This window comes from Rhincodon typus, chromosome 43 (genome assembly GCF_021869965.1).
Source record: "Rhincodon typus isolate 14 chromosome 43, sRhiTyp1.1, whole genome shotgun sequence".
Classification (NCBI taxonomy): Eukaryota; Metazoa; Chordata; class Chondrichthyes; order Orectolobiformes; family Rhincodontidae; genus Rhincodon; species Rhincodon typus.
In genome coordinates this window covers 693,530-715,986 of record NC_063374.1, presented here as the reverse complement: position 1 = coordinate 715,986, position 22,457 = coordinate 693,530, and the positions used below count along the sequence as shown (strand labels likewise).

Genomic DNA, 22,457 nt, shown 5'->3' with positions numbered 1-22,457 from the left:
TTGTCATTCGATTTTAAAAAGAACAAAAGAACTGCGGATGCTGTAAATCAGGAACAAAAACAGAAGTTGCTGGAAGAACTGAGCAGGTCTAGCAGCATCTTTGAAGGTAAAATCAGAGTTAACGTTTTGGGTCTGGTGACCCTTCCTCAGAACTGAACTGTTTTTGTTCCTGTCGTTCTATAAGATCATGGCTGCTCTTCCCCAGGACACAACTCCCCTTTTGTGCCAGCATGCCACAGCCCACACCTCCTTGATATTTCACAAATCTATCTACCACCTCTTTAAATATTTTCAGTAATCTGGCTTCCATAACACTCTGCGGTAAAGAATTCTAGACATTCACTTACTTCTGAGAGAGGAAATTCCTTTGCATCTCAGTTTTAAATAAATGCTTCCTTATTCTGTAACTATGTCCCCTGGTTTGAGATTCCTCCACTCATGAAAATATCTTCTCAGCATCTACTTGTCAAGCCTTCCTTAGAATTTTGTGTGTTTCAATAAGATCACCCCTAATTCTTCTAAACTTTAAAGAATAGAGACCTAAGCTTTTTAGCCGTCTTCTCATGCCAGGAAACAGTCTAGCAAATCTCTTTCAAACCGCTTTGAATGCCAATATATTTTTTCTTAAATATGAGGATAAAATATTATGCACTACTCCAGGTATGACCTCACCAACACCCTGTACAGTTGTAACAAGACATTCCTAATTTTAAACTCCAACCTCCCAACAATAAATGTCAAAATTCCATTTGCCTTCTTAATTACATGTTGCACCTGCATTCTAACTTAATGTTTCATGCACAAGAACACTCATATCCATCTGTGCCGTAATTTTTCTGAGTTTCTTTCCGTTTAAATAATAGTCTGTCCTTTGACGTTTCCTAAAGTGCACAACCTCAACTTTTTACATTAAACTGGATCTGCTAAGCTTTTTGCTCACTCACTCAACCTATCTATAATCCCCTTGCAGATTATGATATCCTCATCACAACATGCACTCCTACCTGTTTTTGTATCATCAGCAAATTTGGCTACATTACATTCTGCCTCCTCCTCCTAGTCAGTAATATAGATACTATATAATCAAGGCCCTAAGTCTCTTCCTTCTGCCATCCACTAATAATGTCTTTCTAACTGCAAAAGACTCATTAATCCTGACTCTGTCACCTCTGTGTTAAACAATCTTAATCCATGCTAATACATTACTGTTAATACTATGAGTTCCCATCTTGCGCAATAATCTTTTATGTGGCACCTTGTTGAATATGTTCTGGAAATCCAAATACAGCACATCTACTGATTTCCCCTTTATCAACCCTGCCTGTTATTCCTAGCAAATTTCTAATAAATTTCTCAAACATGATTTATATTGCACAAAATCATGTTGACACCAATTATGTTAGGCTTTTCTAAATGTCCTACTATATCTTACTTAATGTTGGACTCTGCCATTTTTCCAAAGCCAGATGTTGGGCTAACTGGCCTGAAGTTTCCTGCTTTCTGCCTCCCTCCATTCTTGAATGGGGATATCACACAGGAGAGTTTCCAATATGCTGAAAGACTTCCAGAATGCAGTTGAGTTCTGGAATATTTCAACCAATGCCTCCACTATATTTGTAGCCACTTCCTTTAAACCCTTGAATGGAGGTCTGTCAATATATCTGCCTTCAGTCCCATTAGTTTGTCACATATATTGTCCCACATGATGGAGACTGTTACAAGACCTTTCCTCCCATTAGCTCCTTGTTTATCTGTTATCTTTGGGATGTTTATAGTGTTATCCACCATGAAGACTGATGCAAAATATTGGCTAAACAATTCTGCCATTTTCCTGTTACTCATTATCAATTCCCCCATTACATTTCCAAGGGTCCCACATCTACTTTAGCTACTCTCTTTTTATATATGAGTAGAAGCTTCTGCTGTTTGATTTTATATTTCTTGTCCTTTTATTTTTATAAGGAATTTTCTCTGCCTTTATCAGCTTTTTACAGCTGTTGCCTAAAAATAAATCCCAATTCTCTGGCCTACACTAGTTTCTGCCACTTTGAATTTCCTAGCTTTTGATTGGCTACTCTCTTTGATTGCCTTCGTTAATTATGGGTGGTTCATCCTTCTTATTGAGTCCTTTCTGATCAGAATAAATTTTTGCTGAATGTTATGAAAAATTTGCTTAAATTTCTGCTGCTGCTCATCTACTGGCCTTCCTCTTAGTCTATTTTCCCAACTCTTTCTTAACATCTCTGTTATTGCCCTTATTTAACTGGAGGACATCCTGGTTGCTGTCCCTCAAACAGAAATTGGAATTCTACCGTGTTGTACCATGATCACTACTCCCTACAGGATCCTTAACTTTGAGGTCTCTTATTAATGCTACCTTATTACAAATGACTAAATCTGAAATAGCTGTTCCCAGGTAGGTTCTATAATGTACTGCTGCAAGTAACAAATCCCTGACGCACACCAGAAAATTCACCATCCAAGTTAGATTTGCCAATCTTAATTTTCCATTGAACATGCATTTTAAAATCACCCATGACGAATGTAGTGCTGTTCTTACACACCCACTATCTCCTGTCCCTGGAAATATTGGTTACATTGGTAGTCATCTTCCTAAATTCTGTAGACTCTGGGACAGTTCTTACAGATTGGAGAAAAGTAAATATAACCTCAACTTTCAAAAAGGGAGAGAGAGAAAAATAAACAGAGAACTCAAGACCAATTAGCTACCATCAAAAGTGAGGAAAATGCTGGAATCTATTATAAAAGACTTGATAACAGAACGTTTGGAAAGCATTAACAGGATTGGACAAAGCCAACATGGGTTTATGAAAGGCAAATCATGTTTAACAAATCTACTGAAGATTATGAGGATGTAACTATTTGCATTGATCAGACAGAACCAGTGGATGTGAATTTTCAGAAAGCTTTTGACAAGGTCCTTCATAAGAGGTTAGTGGGCAATGTTAAGGCATGTAGTTTAGGGATAATATGTTGGCATGAACCAAGAATTCGTTGACATACAAGCAGCAGAGAGTCAGAATAAATTGATCTTTTTCCAAATGGCAGGTGGTGATGACTGGGATAGCATAAGGATCAGTGTTTGGGCCCCAGTGATTCACCATATATATAAATTACCTGGATGAGGGATATCTTAATTTGCAGATGACACAAAACTGGACAGGATTCTGAGTTGTGAGGAGGATGCAAGGAGGCTTCAAGGTGATTTTGACAAGTTTAGCATGTGGGCAAACACTTGGCTGACGTAGTACAACGTGGCTAAATGTGAAAAGAAAAATAAAGTGTATTATACAAATGGTAATATACTGGGAAATGTGGATGTATAAAGGGATCTGGGTGTCCTTGAACACCGGTCATTGCTTACTGCACCTGCCTATTTTCAATCAGGAAGACAAATGGTACATTGGCCTTCATTGCAACAGGATTTGAGTTCAGAAGTAGGGCTAGCTTACTGCAGTTATACAGGGCCTTGGTGAGATATGGAGTATTGCATGAAGGTTTGGTCTCCCTACCTAAGAAAGAATGGACTTGCCATAGAGGAAGTGCAGCAGAGGTTTACTGGAATGATACTGAGGATGGTAGGACTGTCTACTGTTGCAAAGTTGGGTAGAGTACTTGTGGATTGGAAGGCAGGATGTTAGAATTTGGTGTTTGTAAAATATTGGTGTTTTTAAAATGCTAGGAGGAAAGCAGTGTGTGGTCCCTTTAAAAGATTATGTGCTTTTTCTATGTTTAGGGATTTAAACAAAATGTCTGTGGGTAGCAGTCTGTGGGTTTGCAAGTGCGCAGAGTGCCTTCATATTGAAACATTTGTATCAAAAAGCCGGACAGTTAGCAGGCTAAGCAGCAGTTTTGTTTTATTATTAAGACAATAAGTTTGATTTTAGCCAATCAATTTGAACCAGGCACTTAAAGACCAATAACCAATTAAATTTAAATCTGATGGTCTTGACAACATAGGCCCAATCCTGTTGTAAGAAATTGAGATATCATCAAGGGTATAAAAAGAGATGACAGTTGGAAAAAAAATCAGGAGAATTAACTGCTGTCTGCCAGAGTTAACAGCTCTCAGCTGTCAAGAGAGAATCACTAGCTCTCACAGTTTTCCCTAAGTTTTAGAGAAAGTACCATCTAATTCAAAGATACCTACAGCACAACTAGTTAATAATCCTGACAGAAGAATTTGATGGAGGAGCCATTCCTGACAGAATATTTGATGGAGAAGGCACAGAGCATTCTGGAAGACATGTAATCTGGCTGTAATTTTGAGAGACTAAAGTCTGTGTTTGTTTTTATTTTATGTAAGTGGCACTTGTATTTATTGGAACAGCATACCATTAAAATCTTGTTTTATTTGGGAATAGTTAGTGGTTAGAAGGGTTCATTCAGTTTGTTAATAGTTTAGTTAATTTGTTTACTGTTAGAGTTAGATAAATAAATAATTATTTGTTGAATGTAAAGTGAGTGTCAGGGACTTGTTTTATTTAACCACTAGAAGTTGCTGAGAAGCAGTTTACACCCCTTTTCACATTCCTTTTTAATGGATTATAAGGGAGGTGCTCCTCTGGGTATTTTGGTTTTAGTTATCAGAGTGGGGTGAGATCAACCTCCACTTTATAACACTATGAAGAGAGGTTGGCTCGAATGGGCCTGTATTCCCTAGAGTTCAGAAGGATGAGAGGCGATTGATTGAAATGAATAAAATTCTCACAGGTTTGGACAAATTAGATACAAGGAGGATGTTTTCCCTGGTTGGGGAGTCTAGAACCAAGGAATGTAGGGAAAATTTCTTCATGCAATGTGTAGTGAACCTTTGGAATTCTGTACCACAGAAGGCTATGGAGGTTATATCATGGAATGTATTCAAGAAAGAGAAAGATAATTTTTTTAGATTTAAAGGTATCAATTGTTATTGAGCGAAAGCATGAATATGGCAACAAGATTGATATATAGGCCAGCTATGATCATATTGAATAACAGCAGGCTTAAAATGCCAAATGGCCTACTCCTGCTCCTGGTATCTATGTTTCTATATTTCTATTTATATTTTGTCCTATAGTAAGACCTGCTCCAACTATGGAAAGTATTGTAGTGACCCATGATTATAGTTGTCAAGGTGGCCACTTAAAGCTTTTTTAGCTGACACAAGATGGCGAAAGGTGTTGACAGTTGCATACCACTGATGTTCACAGATAGACCTGTGGTCTCCATATAGAGATACTGGGTAAGATGAGATTATCTGTAGGAAGAAACATTCGTGGGGGAGGGTTTAATCAAGTTTCTGTAAACAGGCAGTTCTAGACATCTAAGCATTTTAATAAGGGGTATTTTTGAAAGGCCTAATTTAGCCACAGTCTCAAACTTGTTATTTAGTAAAAGTAGAAGAGAAAGTCTGATCCTACAGTATTCTGATATTTTTAGTTAATTGTAGAATTAGAAAGGCAAACAACACATTAGTGTGAAAAGGTTAGTTGCATTCCTTGAGCAAATGTTTGCAGGCAGTAAAGAGGCCCAGTGCATTATTAGGGAAGATAAAGTAATAAATGGTGCAAACACAACCTCCAAAAAACCATTGACACAGGAGGAGAGCAGAGGAAGGTTATTAAAAGAGAGGTCACAATTGAGGAGAGATAAACAATTGTAACTTAAGTACGGATATAGATAATTTGTACATCCAAAGATCAGGGGAAGGCAACGGTTCAGAAAACTTATCCAGACAACAGCAGAGCAAAGCACAGACAAAGGCAAATTACAAAATACAAAGCAGTTATGTCCTGTAGTTATTTGTGGAATCTAAGCAAGTTTTGTTTAAAGACTTGGTAAAGTTGTAAAGTGGTTGAATTTCACCCTTATCAGTGTAATTCAAATAGAAGATTTTACTAATGAAACTTTAGTTTAAAATTCACTTACAGCATGCAAATAACAGGAGTAGTAAACTGCAGCTGCAGCGAGAAAGACTGTTGTTTGATCTCTCAGGCTAGAGTGAGAGAGGGATTGTTCTCAATTTGTCAGTGTGTTACAGAATTGTAGTAACTTTATATTAGAGATGATTTTAAAGCAATTGGTAGAAATTAATATCCTTCCTAATCTGCCATACTAAAGTTAGTACAGAATTTGGAAGAGTTTTTGGTGATAAGCAAGTATTTTAGATTATTGGTAAATAATGCAGTGCAGCTGGCAAATGTCTGGGACGAAACGTAACTGTCAGAGGCATTGTAAGATCCCAAGACAAATGATGGAGGGATCTGGTAGACATCATGAGATTATGGGAGAACCTAGGGCTGTCCATAGAGTTGTTGACCATTGTTTACTGGTTTGGATGTATAGATTAGGAGATGTGGCTAACAATGACATCAATGTTGCATGTAATTAAAGTCCTTTCTGTTATAACACAATAATTGTACTCTTGTGCGACCTCATGCTATAGAAAATCATGCAATAAAAATAACAGGGCTTATAGACAAAAATATTACTCAATCAAAAACAAATATGGGAGTTAGCCTAACACAAAGGATAGCACAGTTTAAATAAATGTTAAATTCATTTATAATGATGAAATACCACAGTAAATTTAAAACTTTACACTGAAAAAAATTGAAGATAACTTGATGGGAAGGATGGTGGTTTTGAGGTTGCTGAGTTGTTAAAACAGGGACTGAGGGTCATCATCATCATCACCTTCTGGTGCAGTTGTGGTTGCAGGGTTAGGACGAAAAATAGTTAATCCAGAAGTGGACGACTGTGGTTCATTGTCTTCTGACTGTTTCTTGGGCGGGGGGGTTGGCTTAAAAAAGACATCTAGTTTTTGCTGCTTTGCCGTTTTTCTCCTTTCGTAAAGAAGCTGTTCGTAGGGTGCCAAATAAGACCTTCTTCCACGAATTGCTATCCTGCTGCATTCTGCATTGTAATCATTGTCTTCTAAGAGCTGCAACTGCTTCTCAACTTCCCTCAGGATAGAAGGCAAAAGAGAAGTGGAAAGCTCATGTGGTGCTGCATCCTGGACTTCAACTTCTTCATCTCCAGCTTCCATTCCCCCCTCAGCTGTAGAGAGGTCTTCACAATGGGACTCAAGCAGCTCTTCAGCATCCTCATCTTGACATATGATGTCGATGCAGAGACTCTGTTGATGTAAACATTGTATTCCTCTGCGCACTATGACACTTAAGATGTTGGGGATGGAATCGTGTAATAGCAGACACACATGCATGTTTTACAAACAGCGTTCATGTATTCATCAATCGCATTACAGCCAGTTTGTGTTGACGAAACACACATAATAGCAGAAAGGTCTGTACTGTAATGTGAAAAGTATAAAAATGTTGTATTCAGCTGGGGAACTCAGTGTGTCAGTGACCTCCAATCTGTGCAGTATTTAAGAGGGCAACTGGTCCCCACATGAAAACCAGATTTGGAGTGGTCTGTGGCCCCTCACACATGTGGCAAAAGAGCTCTGATTAAAGATCATTTGTACTGTGGAATGTAGAACTTAAGGCTCCTCTTTGATATTTCTCCCTACAACAGAAGGGGATTCACTTGGATTCACTTGGTCAGTCAGTCTGCAGATGTACCAATGAGATGCCATTCACTACTGTGGGAAGAGATTCAATTCAGTCATCCCAAGCACTGATACACCAGTGCGATTACATCTGGGAGAGGCTATTCCGTCAATTTTTGATGCGCTAAAACACCAGTGAACATACTAAGGAGGGATCACCAGGTTGTGGACTGTCAGGTCAGTGGAAGTAAATGATATTTACTCTCCATTCACCTAAATGCGTTTGCTTCTACTGTTAATCACATCTAGAACTGAACCATGATCATTCTTCAGTTGACATTTATTAGCCATGATATGGAGGTGCCAGTGTTGGACTGGGCTGGATGAGGTCAGAAGTCACATGATACCAGGTAATAGTCCAACTGCTGCCTCACAGTGCCAAAGACCTGGGTTCAATTCCAGCCTTGGGGGACTGTCTGTGTGGAGTTTGCACATTTTCCCTATGTCTGCATGTATTTCCTCCAGGTGCTCTGGTTTCCTCCCACAGTCCAAAGATGGATTGGCTATGGTAAATTGCCCATAGTATCCAGGGATGTGTAGATTAGGTGGATTAACAATTCAAATGTGCAGGGATGAGGTGGAGGGAGGGTGCGGTGGTGTTAGTCTGTGTGGGATGCTCTTCAGAGAGTCGTTGTGGACTTATTGGGCCAAATGGCTTGTTTTCACATGTAGGGATTCTATAAAAGTGGAGTGCTGCTAGGAGTGATAGAAGTGCTGCTGACCTCAGGCTGGATGAAGCTACTAATGTTTGCACAACTCACTGTTTTCCCAATCAGAGGTCAATTTCTCTCCCAAATGTGCTGCTGATAGGCAGAGTGCTGCTCCTTCACCTGACGAAGGAGCAGTGCTTTGAAAGTTTGTGATTTCAAATAAACCTGTTGGACTGTAATCGAGTGTCATGTGACTGTTGACATTTATTGGTACTGATGTTCATAGTTTTTGTAACTTTGCTGAAACTTAATATCGTTATATCTGTTAAATAAATCAGCTTTGTTTTAAACTCTCAGTCTGTTAAGTCCATGACTTTTCCAGGATTGGATGAGATGAATTGAAGCCCCTGTTACAGACGAGATCGACAATGGCGGTTTATTTACCCACACTTCCATACAGTTGAGAAAACGTTCAATCCTGACAGCGTCAGAGCAATGCGCAGGCGCAATGCCGAACGTGTGCGGCGCATGCACGGACTCATAACGGTAGAGAGGTGGTTCTTTTTCGGGTCTGCAAACGGTGAGAATGAAGGCAGAGATAGAGGGCGTGATGGATCCGGTGGGTGAATAGGAACGCTCCGTAAACTCGTTGTAGAAGGCGAAAACGCTAGGAATAACTGACCGATGTTCCGTTTGCGCAGCGTGAGGGTACAGCTGAAGGCTTCATTCCTCATCTGGGTGCCGGGCCCCACCACCATTTTTTTCACGCAGGCGCATGCTCACCCAACAGCTCCAGTGCAGTGGGCTGTCACCTATAGAGGCAAAGGTTTTGAGATTATTTTAAGAGTGCGAACTACGTCCTGCCCCATGTGCCCAGAGATATGTGGCTCATCCGCCTGAAAACCTTCAGCAGCACATGTGACCCTGAGTAGTCAACATCCTTGAATTGTGGGTCAGTCACTGAGGTAGCAGGGTTCTTTCTGGGCTAGGCAGCAAGGTGAGAGAATGTTAAGAATTTCAACCCTAGGCTGACAGTGATGGAGTTTGTAAATTTCTTTTTCAGCAAGTTAAAAGAGAAATTTGCATATGGGATACTCAAATCAACAGCATATTAAAATCTGACAGAATCATTTGATTCATCAGGACCTGGATACTAACGACATTTGAGTGTAAATGTTGAGCTCCAAGTCATTAACACTTGTAAAGCTTCTTCATTGAATTCCCATGTACATATTGCCAAAACTGTGCCCCATAATCTTTTGTGATCAGCTAATAGGAAAAGCTTATATTATCTATCTTATTTCAATATGCCCTAATATTCTTCCAATGTCACTGGAACTTCCTTTCTTCCAAGGAGAACAAACGCAGTTCCTCCAATCTAACTATGTAACTAATATCCCTCAAAGTACTTTGGTAAATCTCCTCTGCACCTACACATTCTTCATGATGTGTGCTGATCACAGGCTTGTATTGTTGCAGTCGCTCTGCATTCTGTGTGCACTTCCGATACCTTTCCAGCTGCAAACTCCAGCATGAAATTTTAATTTTGAAAATGGTGAGCTTTTAGTGTTGTGCTCTGTTGACTTAGAGATTGTATGGTACTAGGGATAGTGTGACTCCTGTACTATGGATCTGAAGCCATGTCAGTCCATTGCTCTCTTTCCCGCTGTCCTACCTGACTACTTCCTAGCCACTGCCTAACTTCTTTTCCAGCTAGTAGTTTTGCTATGTTTAGAACATTTCTGTTACTTCTACTCACGGTATCTAATTGAGGCTGCAACTGTTGCCCACCTCCTGACCACCTGACTCACCAGCTTTACCTTCCAATGTGATCATTCTCAGTCAGGATCTGCTTCTCTAATCCATTTCTCTTTTGCTTCCAAGCTTATATTGACCATTGAATTCTGCTTACTTTTTATTCCCTGTAATGCATTCTACACTTCCTGAAATATTAAGTTTATTTCTCTCCACAAATATTGCTGAGTATTTCCAGTATTTTATTTTTTTCAGATTTCCAGGAGCTGCAGTATTTTGCTATTATTTTATTGCAGGCGTTGCTTACAGAACCAAGTTTAGAAACACAGGCAGCCTAAAGAAGATTCAGTTTTTACTAGCGTGAGCAGCGGTTGCAGTGGTTGGCTCCTCTTGATTTTTTTTCCACTGAATCTTTGAGTGACCACAGTACAGACAGAGACTTTTCAGCCCATTAAACCCATAATGATTCTTTGCAACAGAAATTTGCTAGTACCTCCTCCTATCCCTATTGCCCAGAGGAATGTGATCTTTGACATACTTGAACTACAGTATGTTGCACATGCTCTCACAATGCTGTTAAGCAGAGTTACAGGTTATTCTTACGGTGATGAAGGTACAGTGACATTTATTTAAAAGTTATTCCCTCTGTTAATATAGAACCTTTCATGCTAAACCATGCCTATGTATAGAGCAATATTTGACACTCAGCAGATATGGAAAATATGAGGTTTTCAACTTTGGTAGGAGAAACAGATGTCCAGAGGTAAGATGTTGGGAAGTGTAGTTGCACAGAGGGACCTAGGTATCCTTGTCAATAAGTCAGAAAGAGCTGACATGCGGGTTCAGCAAAATATTAGAAGGGTGAATGGAATGTTAGCCTTTATTGCAAGAGGATTTGAGTACAAGAGTAGTGAAGTTTCGCATCAGATGTATAGGAGCTTGGTTTGACTGCAGTTGGAGTACCACATGCAATTTTGATCTCCGAAACTTAGGAAATATATTGAATTCCTTCTGAGGCAGTAACACACATTCACCAGACTTGTTCCAAGGATGGCAGGACTGTCAGATGAAGCGACATTTGGCAAATGGGGCCTACATTCTCTAGACTTTCACAGAATGAGAGATAATCTTATTGAAAGTTACAAAACGACTTGCAGTGATAGAAAGGGTAAATGCTGGTAAGATGTTTCTCCTGTTTGGAGAGTCTAAAACCATGGGAGGGGGTGGCAATTTAAAACAAAGGGGGGGTGATGCCGCTTTGGACTTTGAACAGAATTTTGTTTATTCAGAGGGTTGTGAATCTTTGCAGTTCTCTACCGTAGAGGGCTGTGGAGCCTCTGTCTTTGAGGGAATGCTTAAGGTAGAGACAGATAAATTTCTAATTACCGGTAGCGTACAGGGTAATGGGGCTGATGTGGGTGCAAGGCATTGAAATGTTCGATCAGCCAGAATCGTATTGAGTGGCTGGGAAGGCTCAACAGACTGAATGTCTTATTTCGTTTCTTGTGTTTCTATATTGGGGTAGATGAGCAAAGGTTTGTTCAGAGATGTCAATTTTAAGGAGTCTGGTGGAAGAAATGGACAGGTTTGTGGAGAAAATGCCACTGCTAATTGAAGGCATGATTAACAAAGGTGGAAAGATTAAGAGTGGGAATAATGAGGCTCGGAATTTGGGGAGCACGTATGTGGGAGTATTGAGAAGCTGGATGATATTGCAGAGATTGCAAGGGGTAAGACAATGGATGGATTTGAAGATAGGCGTGATAAATTTGAAATTATGTGCTTCTAAAGCCGGAGTCTTTACTGATCAGAGACTAGGGTGGAGTCGAACAAAATTACTGACGTGGAAAAGGCGATCTTAGTGATGATGGAGATATGAGGATGAAAGCTCATTTTGAAGTGAAATATTTCACCATGAGACAGTTACGAAGGATAAACTCTGGTGAGGGAATGGAAGTTTTAGGAGGGAGTGAAGATGACGGCTTTAATTTGTCCAGTAGCTAAAAGAAGGAAATTTGTGCTCATTCAGTACTGGGTATCAGATGACTCAGTGCTGTGAGAGACTTGGAGGAGATGGTGTTTATATATACCTGCTACCCTTGTCTTTCCAGATGATTAAGGTTGAGGTTAGGTCTGTCAAGTTCTGATTGATTTGTGGATATATCAAGTCCCTCTCCTTCATTACCAGCTGCAGCCATCGCACTCTCTCACGCGCCCGCCCGCCCTCTGGCCGTCTCTCTCTCTCTCTCTCTCTGTCTCTCTCTCTCGCACTGTCTCTGGCACTTTCTCACTCGCTCTCTCTTTCGCACTCGCGCTCTCCCTCTCTCTCTTTCCTTCGCACTCGCGCTCGCTCTCTCTCGCGCGCTCTCTCTCTCTCTCTCACTCCTCTCTCTCTCCTCTCTCTCTCTCACACTCCTCTGCCTGACTGTCTATCTCTCGCGCACACACTCTCTCTCGCGCCCCTCTGTCTCTGTCGCGCTCACACTCTCTTTCTCTGTCACGCTCTGTCTCGGTCTCGCTCTCTCTCTCTCTGCCACTCATCTGCTGTCCTCCTAGAAGCCTCTTACATTGGACTGGACTAGATTGGCAGATTCTCTTCCCTGAAGGATGTGAATGAATGATGTTCAGTAAAGTGACAATGCAATATATTTCATGTTTACTTTTCCCTCTGATGTTGGCCCCACACATTGCCCGATTTACTCAGCTCTATCACACAACCTGGTATGTATTTTAGTAGGTTGTCTCATTTTCATTGTTTTATGTTTTAAGTTAATTTCGTGGGATATTAGAAGGGGAGGATTTCCAGCCAGAGACCTCAAACTGAACACCACGTCAGGATCTGGCAGAGTTGCTCAACTTATCACAGTATCGTAGCATTTCGAACATGGAAGGAAGTGCTGCCATTAACACTGGGGAGAAACCGTACATTTGTGCTGTATGTGGGCGAGGCTTCGGCCAGTCATCTGGTTTGTCAAGACACAAATGCGGTTACAGTGGGGAGAAACCGTGGAAATGTGTGGACTGTGGGATGGGATTCAACTACCAGTCAAAGTTGGAAACTCATCGACGCAGTCACACTGGGGAGAGGCCATTCACCTGCCCCCAGTGTGGAAGGGGATTTGCTCAATTGTCTACACTGCTGACACACCAGAGAGTGCACACTGGGGAGCGACCATTCACCTGCTCTGTGTGCGGAAAGGGGTTTATTAATTCGACCAACCTGCTAACACATCAGCGTGTTCACACTGGAGAGAGACCGTTCACCTGCTCAGAATGTGGGAAAGGATTCACTCGGTCATCCGACCTGCTGACACACCAGAGAACCCACACCGGGGAGAGGCCATTCACCTGCCTTGAGTGTGGGAAAGGATTTACTCTGTCATCAGATTTGCTGACACACCAGCGATCTCACACTGGGGAGAGGCCGTTCGCCTGTCCCGAGTGTGGGAAGGGATTCGCTCGGTCATCCCACCTACTGAGACATCAACAAGTTCACACTGATAAGAGACCATTCAAATGCCCAGACTGTGGGAAGTGCTATAAAAGCTCTGGAGATCTGGTGACCCATCAACATGTTCACTCTGATGAGAGACCGTTCAGATGCTCTCACTGTGGGTTTGGATTCTTGAGGTCATCTGATCTCCTTGCACATCAACGAGTTCACACTGGGGAGAGGCCATTCACCTGCTCAGAATGTGGGAAGACATTCACTCAATCATCTAACATGATGAGACACCAGCGAGCACACAATGGGGAAAGAACCATTCACCTGCTGCGAGTGTGGAAAGGACTTCATTCGGGTGTCCAACCTACTGACACACCAGCGACTTCACAGTTGAGGGGGACCTTCTAGATACAGAGTGTCAGAATTGCTGTGAAATTTTCCTGGGAGTGACGTCTGATCAGCACGTCCACACTGACCAGATACTATTCACGTATCCTCAATGCAGGGCTGGATTCAGGAAATCATCTCAACTCAGTGTACACCATCACCTTCACTCTGAAGGAGGCTGTTCTCCTGGTCCAAGTGACGAAAGGGATTTCTTTATTTACACCCACTACAGTTATTGGATTTTTCTGTTAAGCATACCCTGAACTTGACCATTTTTGTTGGGACTATATCTGCTGGTTATACTGGTTAATATTCTTTATAAGAGTCAAATAAATCAGCTTTGTGTTAGATACAGTGTATCAAGTCATTGTTATCTATGTAACACGTGTCAGTTCCTTTTTTTTTGAAGGTCTGTCTCTTTCATCCTCCCCTCCAGTGACAAGGACAAGGAACTCATGGAGTTTCTTTAACGCTAAGATTCAGACAATCTGATCAGCTGCCTCTGCTGATTCCTGTGGGGGATCTATCTCGGCCTCCTCCTGACATCCCTAGCACCATAGACACTGGTCTTAAATCAATTCAGTTCACTCCATGAGATGTCAAGAAAAGGGTGAAAGGACAAGCTGATACAGTCCAACACCAGAAACTGTTTCCATGTCCGACAGATTTCTGTGTGAATCATACAATTGTGACAGCACTGAAGGAGGCCATTTGGTCCATTGTTCCTGCCACCTAGTGCCAATCTCCTGCCTTTTCCCCATATCCCTACATACCAATTCTGTCTATATAATTATCCAGTGCCGCCGTGAATTCCTCAATTGATTCTGCCTCCACCACATTTCCAAGCATCCCAAACCTTAACTATTTGTTGTGTTGAGAAAGGGTTGTTTCCTCACATCACCTTTGCAGATTACTTTAAATCTATGCCCCCTCATTCTTTTTTTCTTTTACAAGCAGGAACAGCTTCTCCTTATCCAGCTCATTCATGATTTTGAAAACCTCTATCAAATTTCCCTTCAATCGTCTCTCCAAGGAGAACAGTTTCTTTGCTCTAACCCCATAACTGATATTTGGATTATTTGAATTTACAAATTCATTCTCTCAATGTATCCAATGTCTTCACCACTTGACGTATTTAAATGTTGCTAAGGAAAGGTTTAGAGGGTTATGGACCAAACGCAGGCAAGTGGGACTAGTTAAGTTTGAGATACCTGGTCAGCATAAACGAATGGGACCGAAGGGTCTGTTTCCAAGCAGTAAGACTCTATGACAGTCAAAAAGTTATCTTCCGCTTTGTAAAATTGGAGTACTTAATAGCTGATTACTTTCCACAAAAAAGTACAAGTCTAAATTTCATGTTCATTTTTTTTATACTGGTTACTTGCCTTTCTTTTCATCCTCCACTTTTTTGAATCTTTGAGTGGGATGCAAACAATATTTTGTTTTATGGATCAGCTTGTAATCATCAGTTACTACTGCTGTCTGCCCGGTAGTTGCAACCTTTCTATCCTCAATATGACTACTTATTATGGAAGGTAGTGAGTTTTTAAATTTCTTTAAGAGGACTTCATAAATGGCTTCAACTTCTGTCAAAATTACTTGGATTCTTTCAAATCAAATGTAGGTTTGCCCAAATTGTTTCCTTAAATTTCGAAGTATTTGACTGTCTGCCTCATTAACTCATTTACAGTCAAAATAGTTTTTTTTAATGGAGAAATAATCCCTAGAAATCTCTGACAGTGAAGCATAAATTTCCTGTGCTTTACCTTCAGCTTACTCTGCATCAACAATGTCCAGTTTCCTTTGGCCAATCCATTTGTCTTGCTATTTTCATAAAGGACATGAAGAATGTCTCCACATGCTTTTCCTTAAATTTTGGTAGAACCTGTATAAATTTAAAACAATTCCTTACTGGACTTTATGACTCATATTCCCTGCACTAGGGTTGCATCAGCATCTGATGTCTCTTTCTTTAAACTGCACAATTTTAAAACTCTACTTATGTTCTCTGTCTTTCTCTCCCCTTTCCAATTCTAATCAGAAGTGAGAAAATTCAATTTCCTATCTTTTTAATTCAGTCCCCTTTCCTACTTTTCTGCCTCCAGCTTTTCTCCATGCTCAAGCTGTTTTGACCATAATATCACCTGATTCTGATGTTCTGCCAGTAAGAGTTGGACCTTTGGAAGTTCACTTAACTGTCAGGACCAACTCTTCCAAATACAGGCAATTCATTGTAATTTCTAGTCCACTTCTTATTTGCAGTATAGAACTTGATGTTTTCTTAATTATTATCACTAATTAATACTCCAAGAAATCCTCATTGTTTCTGTTTCAACGTAATCCTGAGCTCCCATCTTTTGTTGTGATCCAATCGGAAAAGTGCACAGATTCTCAGATCTCACTCCTGCGTGGTCACTACAAAAGTCAATGATTTAATCAAAGTACACTGTTATGGACCAGACCAAACCCCCTTCAAACATATCAAGGAGATAACCAGATCCTAACTTTTATCTTATTTAAAAGCATCTTATTTAAAGTGTAAGGTGCTGTGTTCTGATATAATTCAATTGCATACACTAGACTTTAAGCAAAACACACATTCTTACTCTATAGTTAAAGACAAATGAAAGAAGAATTGTTAGAATTTTAACTATATTTGAAAACTTAACAGAACAATAGATTATTTAACTACTAGACAGCAACTATGCCAATATAGTAACATCCCATAAATATACCCTTGATAAAGGCAAACTCAACAAAATAGATTGTCTCACATGCGATGTTTCTCCAGTCCAGGAGTAAAGCACCAAGAGAAAGTTCTGGCAGAGAGAGATGTATGGCTGCTTCCACAACCAACTTCAAAACCCCAACAACTACTGAAAGCTAAACTAAAACCCTGGTTCTGTGGGAGCCTGACTCCACCCATTCAGGCTGCTTCTATTGTTTCAACTTAAAAAATACCCTAAGGCCTCACAAGCTGTTTACTTTATTGGCTTGGAGGAGACAGTTTTCCACCTATGGCTCAAAACCTCTCTTCAAAAAACAGGATAAAGTTCACCTCTCAAAGCCATAGTATCATTCATAACACAAAGTTCCAATATACCTGTCTGATGGAATCAATTTAACAGGAGACATTGACCAGATTCCTGTATTTAACAAGAACTGCTGTTTATTACAAATAATTACATTCTAACAAAAGTAATTGACCATGAACTATCAACAAATGGCTGTACTAGTTAAAACCTCCTTTAAGATCCCTACACACCGTACAGGCAGGGACAGACAAAAACCATGGATGTTGTGGGTGTGGGTTAAAAGTACTGGGGAATCACAGTGGAAAAGCACAGGTCTATAGGCTGAGATGAGGTGGTCCTTTTTCTTTCCCAAACTTCAGCCTTCCAAAGTCCATCCTTTCAGATTCTTTGTTCTTTGCTGAAGACATGGGAGATTTAAACTTTAATTGTTCATTTTCACAATATTGTTTAAAGGCAATAAAATACAGCAAATGGTGGGAGAAAGTAACTACCTCCAGGCTTGACTGCCTTGGCTTAAACACACCCTGTTCCAGTCTGGAAACATTCAGCTACTATACAGTTGGTGCCCACAAGCAGTTCAATTCTCCACGAGCCAGAGATTGTTGCTAGGCTGATGACCTTTGGAATCCACAACTCAACACAACAGCACAAACCAATCAGCTACCTGTTGCTGGCTGAATCTCACCCTGCAAACACACCTCAGTGCCATTCTGTCTTATCTCTCCTCCCAAACTCCTTCAAAGCATCAGTGTAAACACAGCTCACGATGAGTTGCACAAGTCCTTGGTTTTAAAACAGTCCAGTTCCCATTTCAGTCCACAATCAAGATTACAGAAAATAAAAGGACAGGACCTCAACTGTTTACAATGTATGTAAATGTTCAGATAAAAAAGATGAAAAGGAAATTTAATCAAATTTGCTGATGAAGCAGTGATAGGTAAAAAAAAAAACTAAGTTGTGAAGTGGACATAAGGAGGCTACAAAAAGATACAGATAGGTTGAATGTGTGGACAAAGGCCTGTCAAATTTAGTATAATGTTGGAAAAGATGAAATTGTCCATTTTGGAAGGAATAATTTTAAAAGGCATTATCTACATGGTGAAAGATTGCAGAGCTGAGAAGCAGTGGGGTATGTGTATCTTTGTTCATCAATCAAAGGAGGTTAGCGCAGTGAGTAGTTAGGAAAACTAATAGAATATTGTCATCTATTGTGAGAGTAGTCGAATACAAAAGTAGAGGGGTCACACCAATTATACTGGGCACTGGTGAGAGTTAGATATATAAAGGGTAAGAGAGAGGCTAGAGTGAACATTGGACTGCTAGAAAATGAGGCTGGAGAAGTAGTAATGGAAACAAAGGAATGGTAAAGGAACCGAATAGGTACTTTGCATCAGTTTTCATGGTGGAAGACAACAGTAGGATACCAAAACTTCAGGAGAACCATGGGACAGTGGTGACTGTAGTGGCCATCATGAAGGAGAAGGTGCTGAGGAAGCTGAAATGTTGGATTGTGGGTATATCGCCCGGACAAGATGGACTACACCCCAAAATTCTAAAGGAGATAGCTGAGGAGATTGTGGATGCATTGGTTGTGATGTTCAGGGAATGACTGGAGTAGGGAGGGTCCTACAGGACTGGAAAATGGCTAATGGAACATGCCTGTTTAAGAAGGGAAGGAGAGAAAAGACTGGAAATTATAGGCCAGTTAGCCTGACCATGATTGTTGGTAATTTTTTTGAGTCCATTATTAAAGGTGAGATTTTGGAGTACTTGGAATTGTATGACAAAATAGAGCTGAGTGAGCATGGCTTCATCAAGGGGAGATTATGCCTGACAAATCTGTTAGAATTCTTTGAGGAGGTAATGAGTAAGTTAGACAGAGGAAAGCAAGTGGACATGATCTATTTTAATTTCCAGAAGGTCTCTGAAATGGGGCTGCACGAGTGGCTGCTAAATAAAATAAGAGCCCATGGTGTTAGGGGCAAAGTAATAGTGTGGGTAGAGGATTGATTGACTTGCAGAAGGCAGAGGGTGGGGAATAAAGGGGTCTTTTTCAGGATGGCAGCCAGTGACGAGTGGAGGACTGCAGCGGTCAGTCGTGGGACCACAACTATTCATGTTGTACTTTAACAATCTGAATGAAGGAACATAGATCATCATTGCTATGTTTGCAGATGACATAAAGATAGGTGGAGGGGTGGGAGTGTTGAGGAATCTGGAGTCTGCAGAAGGACTCGGACAGACAAGGAGAATGAGAAAAGAAGTGACAGATTGAATACAACATGGGAAATTGTGAGATTATGCACTTTGGTAGGAAGAATGGAGGCATAGACTATTTTCTAAATGGGGAAATACTTTGAAAATCTGAAACACAAAGAGACTTAACCTAGTTCAGGATTCTGTTAAGGATAACATGCAGGTTCAATTGGCAGTTCAGAAGGCAAATGCAATGTTAGTGTACATTTCAAGAGGGCTAGAATACAAGAGCAAAGATATACTGCTGAGGCTGTATAAGGCTCTGGTCAGACTGCATTTTGAGCTCCGTATCTAAGGAAGGATGTGTTGGCATTGGAGGGGGTCTAGAGGAGGTTTAGGAACTATAGACCTGTGAATCTGACTTTGGCAGTGGGTAAGTTGTTGGCATTGGTTCTGAAAGATAAGATTTATATACATTTGGAGAGGCAAGGAATGATTGGGGATAGTTTATTTGAGGGAAATCGTGTCTCACAAACTTGATTGAGTTTTTTGAGGAAGTAACAAGAATATTGATGAGGGCAGAGCAGTACACATTGTTTACTTAGACATTAGGAAAGCCTTTGACATCATTAAGCATGGTAGATGATACAGTAAAGTTAGATCACATGGGATTCAGGATGAGATTGCCAATTGGATACAAAATGGCTTAACGGCATGAAACTAAGTGATGGTGGAGGGTTGCTTTTTGAACTGGAGGCCTGTGACTAGCGGTGTTCCACAGAGACTGGTTCTGGGTCCACTCTGATTTGTCACTTATATAAATAATTTAGATAAGAATATAGAAGGCACGGTTAGTAAGTTTGCCACCAAAATTGGTGGTAAAGTGGACAGTGAAGAGATTATCTAAGATTACAAAGAGATCTTGATCAATTTGGTCAATGGGCTGAAGAGGGCAGATGGAGTTTAATTTGGATAAATGCGAGGTATTGCATTTTCATAAAACAAGCAAGGGCAGGACTTACACAATTAATATTAGGGTGGTTAAGAAGGCATTTAGCATGCTTGTCTTCATTGCTTAGACCTTTGAGTATAGGAGTTGGGATGTTATATTGAGGTTATACAAGACAGTGATATGGCCTCTTCAGGAGTACTATGTCCAGTTCTGGTCACCCTGTTATTGGAAGGATATTATTAAGTGGAGAGGGTTCAGAAGAGATTTGCCAGGATGTTGCTGGGAATGGAGGGCTGGATAGGCTGGGACCTTTTTCACTGGAGTGTAGGAGCTTGAGAGGTGACCTTATAGAGGTTTATAAAGTCGTGAGGGGCAGAGATAAGGTGAAAAGCAGGTAGTTTCCCCCTAGGGTGGGGGATTTCAAGACTTGGGACATGTTTTTAAGGTGGGAGGAGAAAGATTTAAAAAAGACATGAGGGGCAATTTTTTTTTACACAGAGAGTGGTTCGTGTGCAGAATAAGAAGTGGTGAATGTGGGAACAGTTACAATGTTTAAAATACATTTAGATAAGTACATGAATAAGGAATATTTAGAAGGAGGCAGGCAGATGGGACTGGTTTAGTTTATGTTCGGCATGGAGTGGTTGAACTGACAGGTCTGTTTCCATGCTGTACGACTCTCTGACTCTATACAACAATGATCCTGGGGATGAAGGGCTTGTCATATGAGGAATAGTTGAGGACTCTAGATCTGTACTGGAGTTTAAATCTCACTCAAACTTACAGAAAACTGAGGGCTTGGACAGACTGGACATGGAGAAGATGCAAGTACAACAAGAACCCAACAGTACAGCCTTGAAGTTAAGAGATGATCCTTTGAAACTGTGGTGAGAAGGAATTTCTTCAGCTCGAGGCTGGTGAATCTGTGGAGCTCATTGCCGTATAAGGGCTGTGCAGGGCAAGTCATTGAGTGTATTTAAGACAGGTAAATAGGTTTATGATTAGTAAGGGGGTCAAGAATTATGGGGAGGAGGCAGGAGAATGGGGTTGAAAAATATACCAGGCACAACCAACTGGTGGAATGGTCTTCATGGGCGGAATGGTCTAATTATGCTCCGGTTTCTTATGGTCTTTTGGTCACCTCATTCGAAATAATATGCGTCTGTAGCAGTTCAGAGAACGCTTACCAGACAAACATCCGGAATGGGTCGGTTGTCTAATCAGGAAAGAGAGGACAGGTTATATTGACTGGAGTTTAGAAGAATAAGAGGGAACTCAATTGTAAAATATTTGTGCATTCAAAAGAGATAACTCCAATGTTGAAATATTAAACAGAAAATGCTGGAAAAGCTCAGCAGATCTGACGAAAACAGCTGAAGTTTCTAGTTCAAAGCCTTAAAGTAGCGTTGTTCAGTATGAGGGCATCATTAACCTTTTTCCCAACCAAAACGCACCTTCAACCCGAGAGTACGCCCGCTTCTCGTTCACGGCGGTTGATTGGAGGACCAGCAGCTTCTAGGCGGTCCTCCGTTCCGGTCCCCTCTTCCTATTGGTCCGGACCTGCCGTCAATCAACAGGGCCGGCCCGTTGATTTGGAGCGTGCGCAAAGCCAACGTCGCAGCTTGGCTTAGCTGGAGACAGCTGGGTGAGATGGAAAAGGTTCATAGTTACCCCGTGCAGGCTAGAAATCGTGAATAAGACGGTATTGGTGCAACATTAGAACTACCGTCAAGTGCTCAGGCTTGTTTCCGTGATACGGTGAGAGACCAAAATAGACTGTAGATGCTGGATTCCAAGGTAAACAAACAGGAGGCTGGAAGAAGACAGCAAGCCAGGCAGCATCTGGAGGAAAGGAAGGCTAATACCCGAAACATTCACTGCTATTTTCTCCAGATGCTGCCTGGCTTTGCTGTCTTCTTCCAGCCTCCTATTTGTCTATCTATTTTAATACAGTGAGCGGAGCACTTGTTTGCTGCACGAGTCAACCCTCCCCTTGCACCTCGTTCTGATTGGTTGCTTCCGTGTATTCCAGGTTTTGCCTACCGCGTTTATTGGTCTATACTGCCATCAATCACACCTATCGGTACGCTGGAGCCTGCACGGCGATGGGGAGGCTGAAATAACAAGGTGTAGAGGTAGTAGGAACTGCAGATGCTGGAAAATCTGAGATAACAAGGTGTAGAGCTGGATGAACACAGCAGGCCAAGCAGCATCATAGGAGCAGGAAGGCTGACGTTTTGGGCCTAGACCCTTCATCAGAAATGGGGGAGAGGAAGGGGGTTCTGAAATAAATAGGGAGAGCGGAAGATGGATAGAGGAGAAGATAGGTGGAGAGGAGACAGACAGGTCTAAGAGGCGGGAATGGAGCCAGTAAAGGTGAGTGTAGGTCAGTCCAAGGAGGACGGACAGGTCAAGGGGGTGGGATGAGGCTAGTAGGTAGGAGATGGGGGTGGGGCTTGAG

The 22,457-nt window shown here is 41.1% G+C and overlaps 1 protein-coding gene and 1 pseudogene across 1 annotated transcript in view; one reads left to right on the top strand and one right to left on the bottom strand.

The window, feature by feature from the left end:
- LOC109924266 (zinc finger protein 239-like) overlaps positions 1 to 22,457 on the bottom strand; it is an 88,718-nt gene that overhangs the window by 36,795 nt on the left and 29,466 nt on the right. The gene's annotated exons all lie outside the window — the stretch shown is intronic.
- On the top strand, positions 8,752 to 14,163 carry LOC109916115 (annotated as a pseudogene).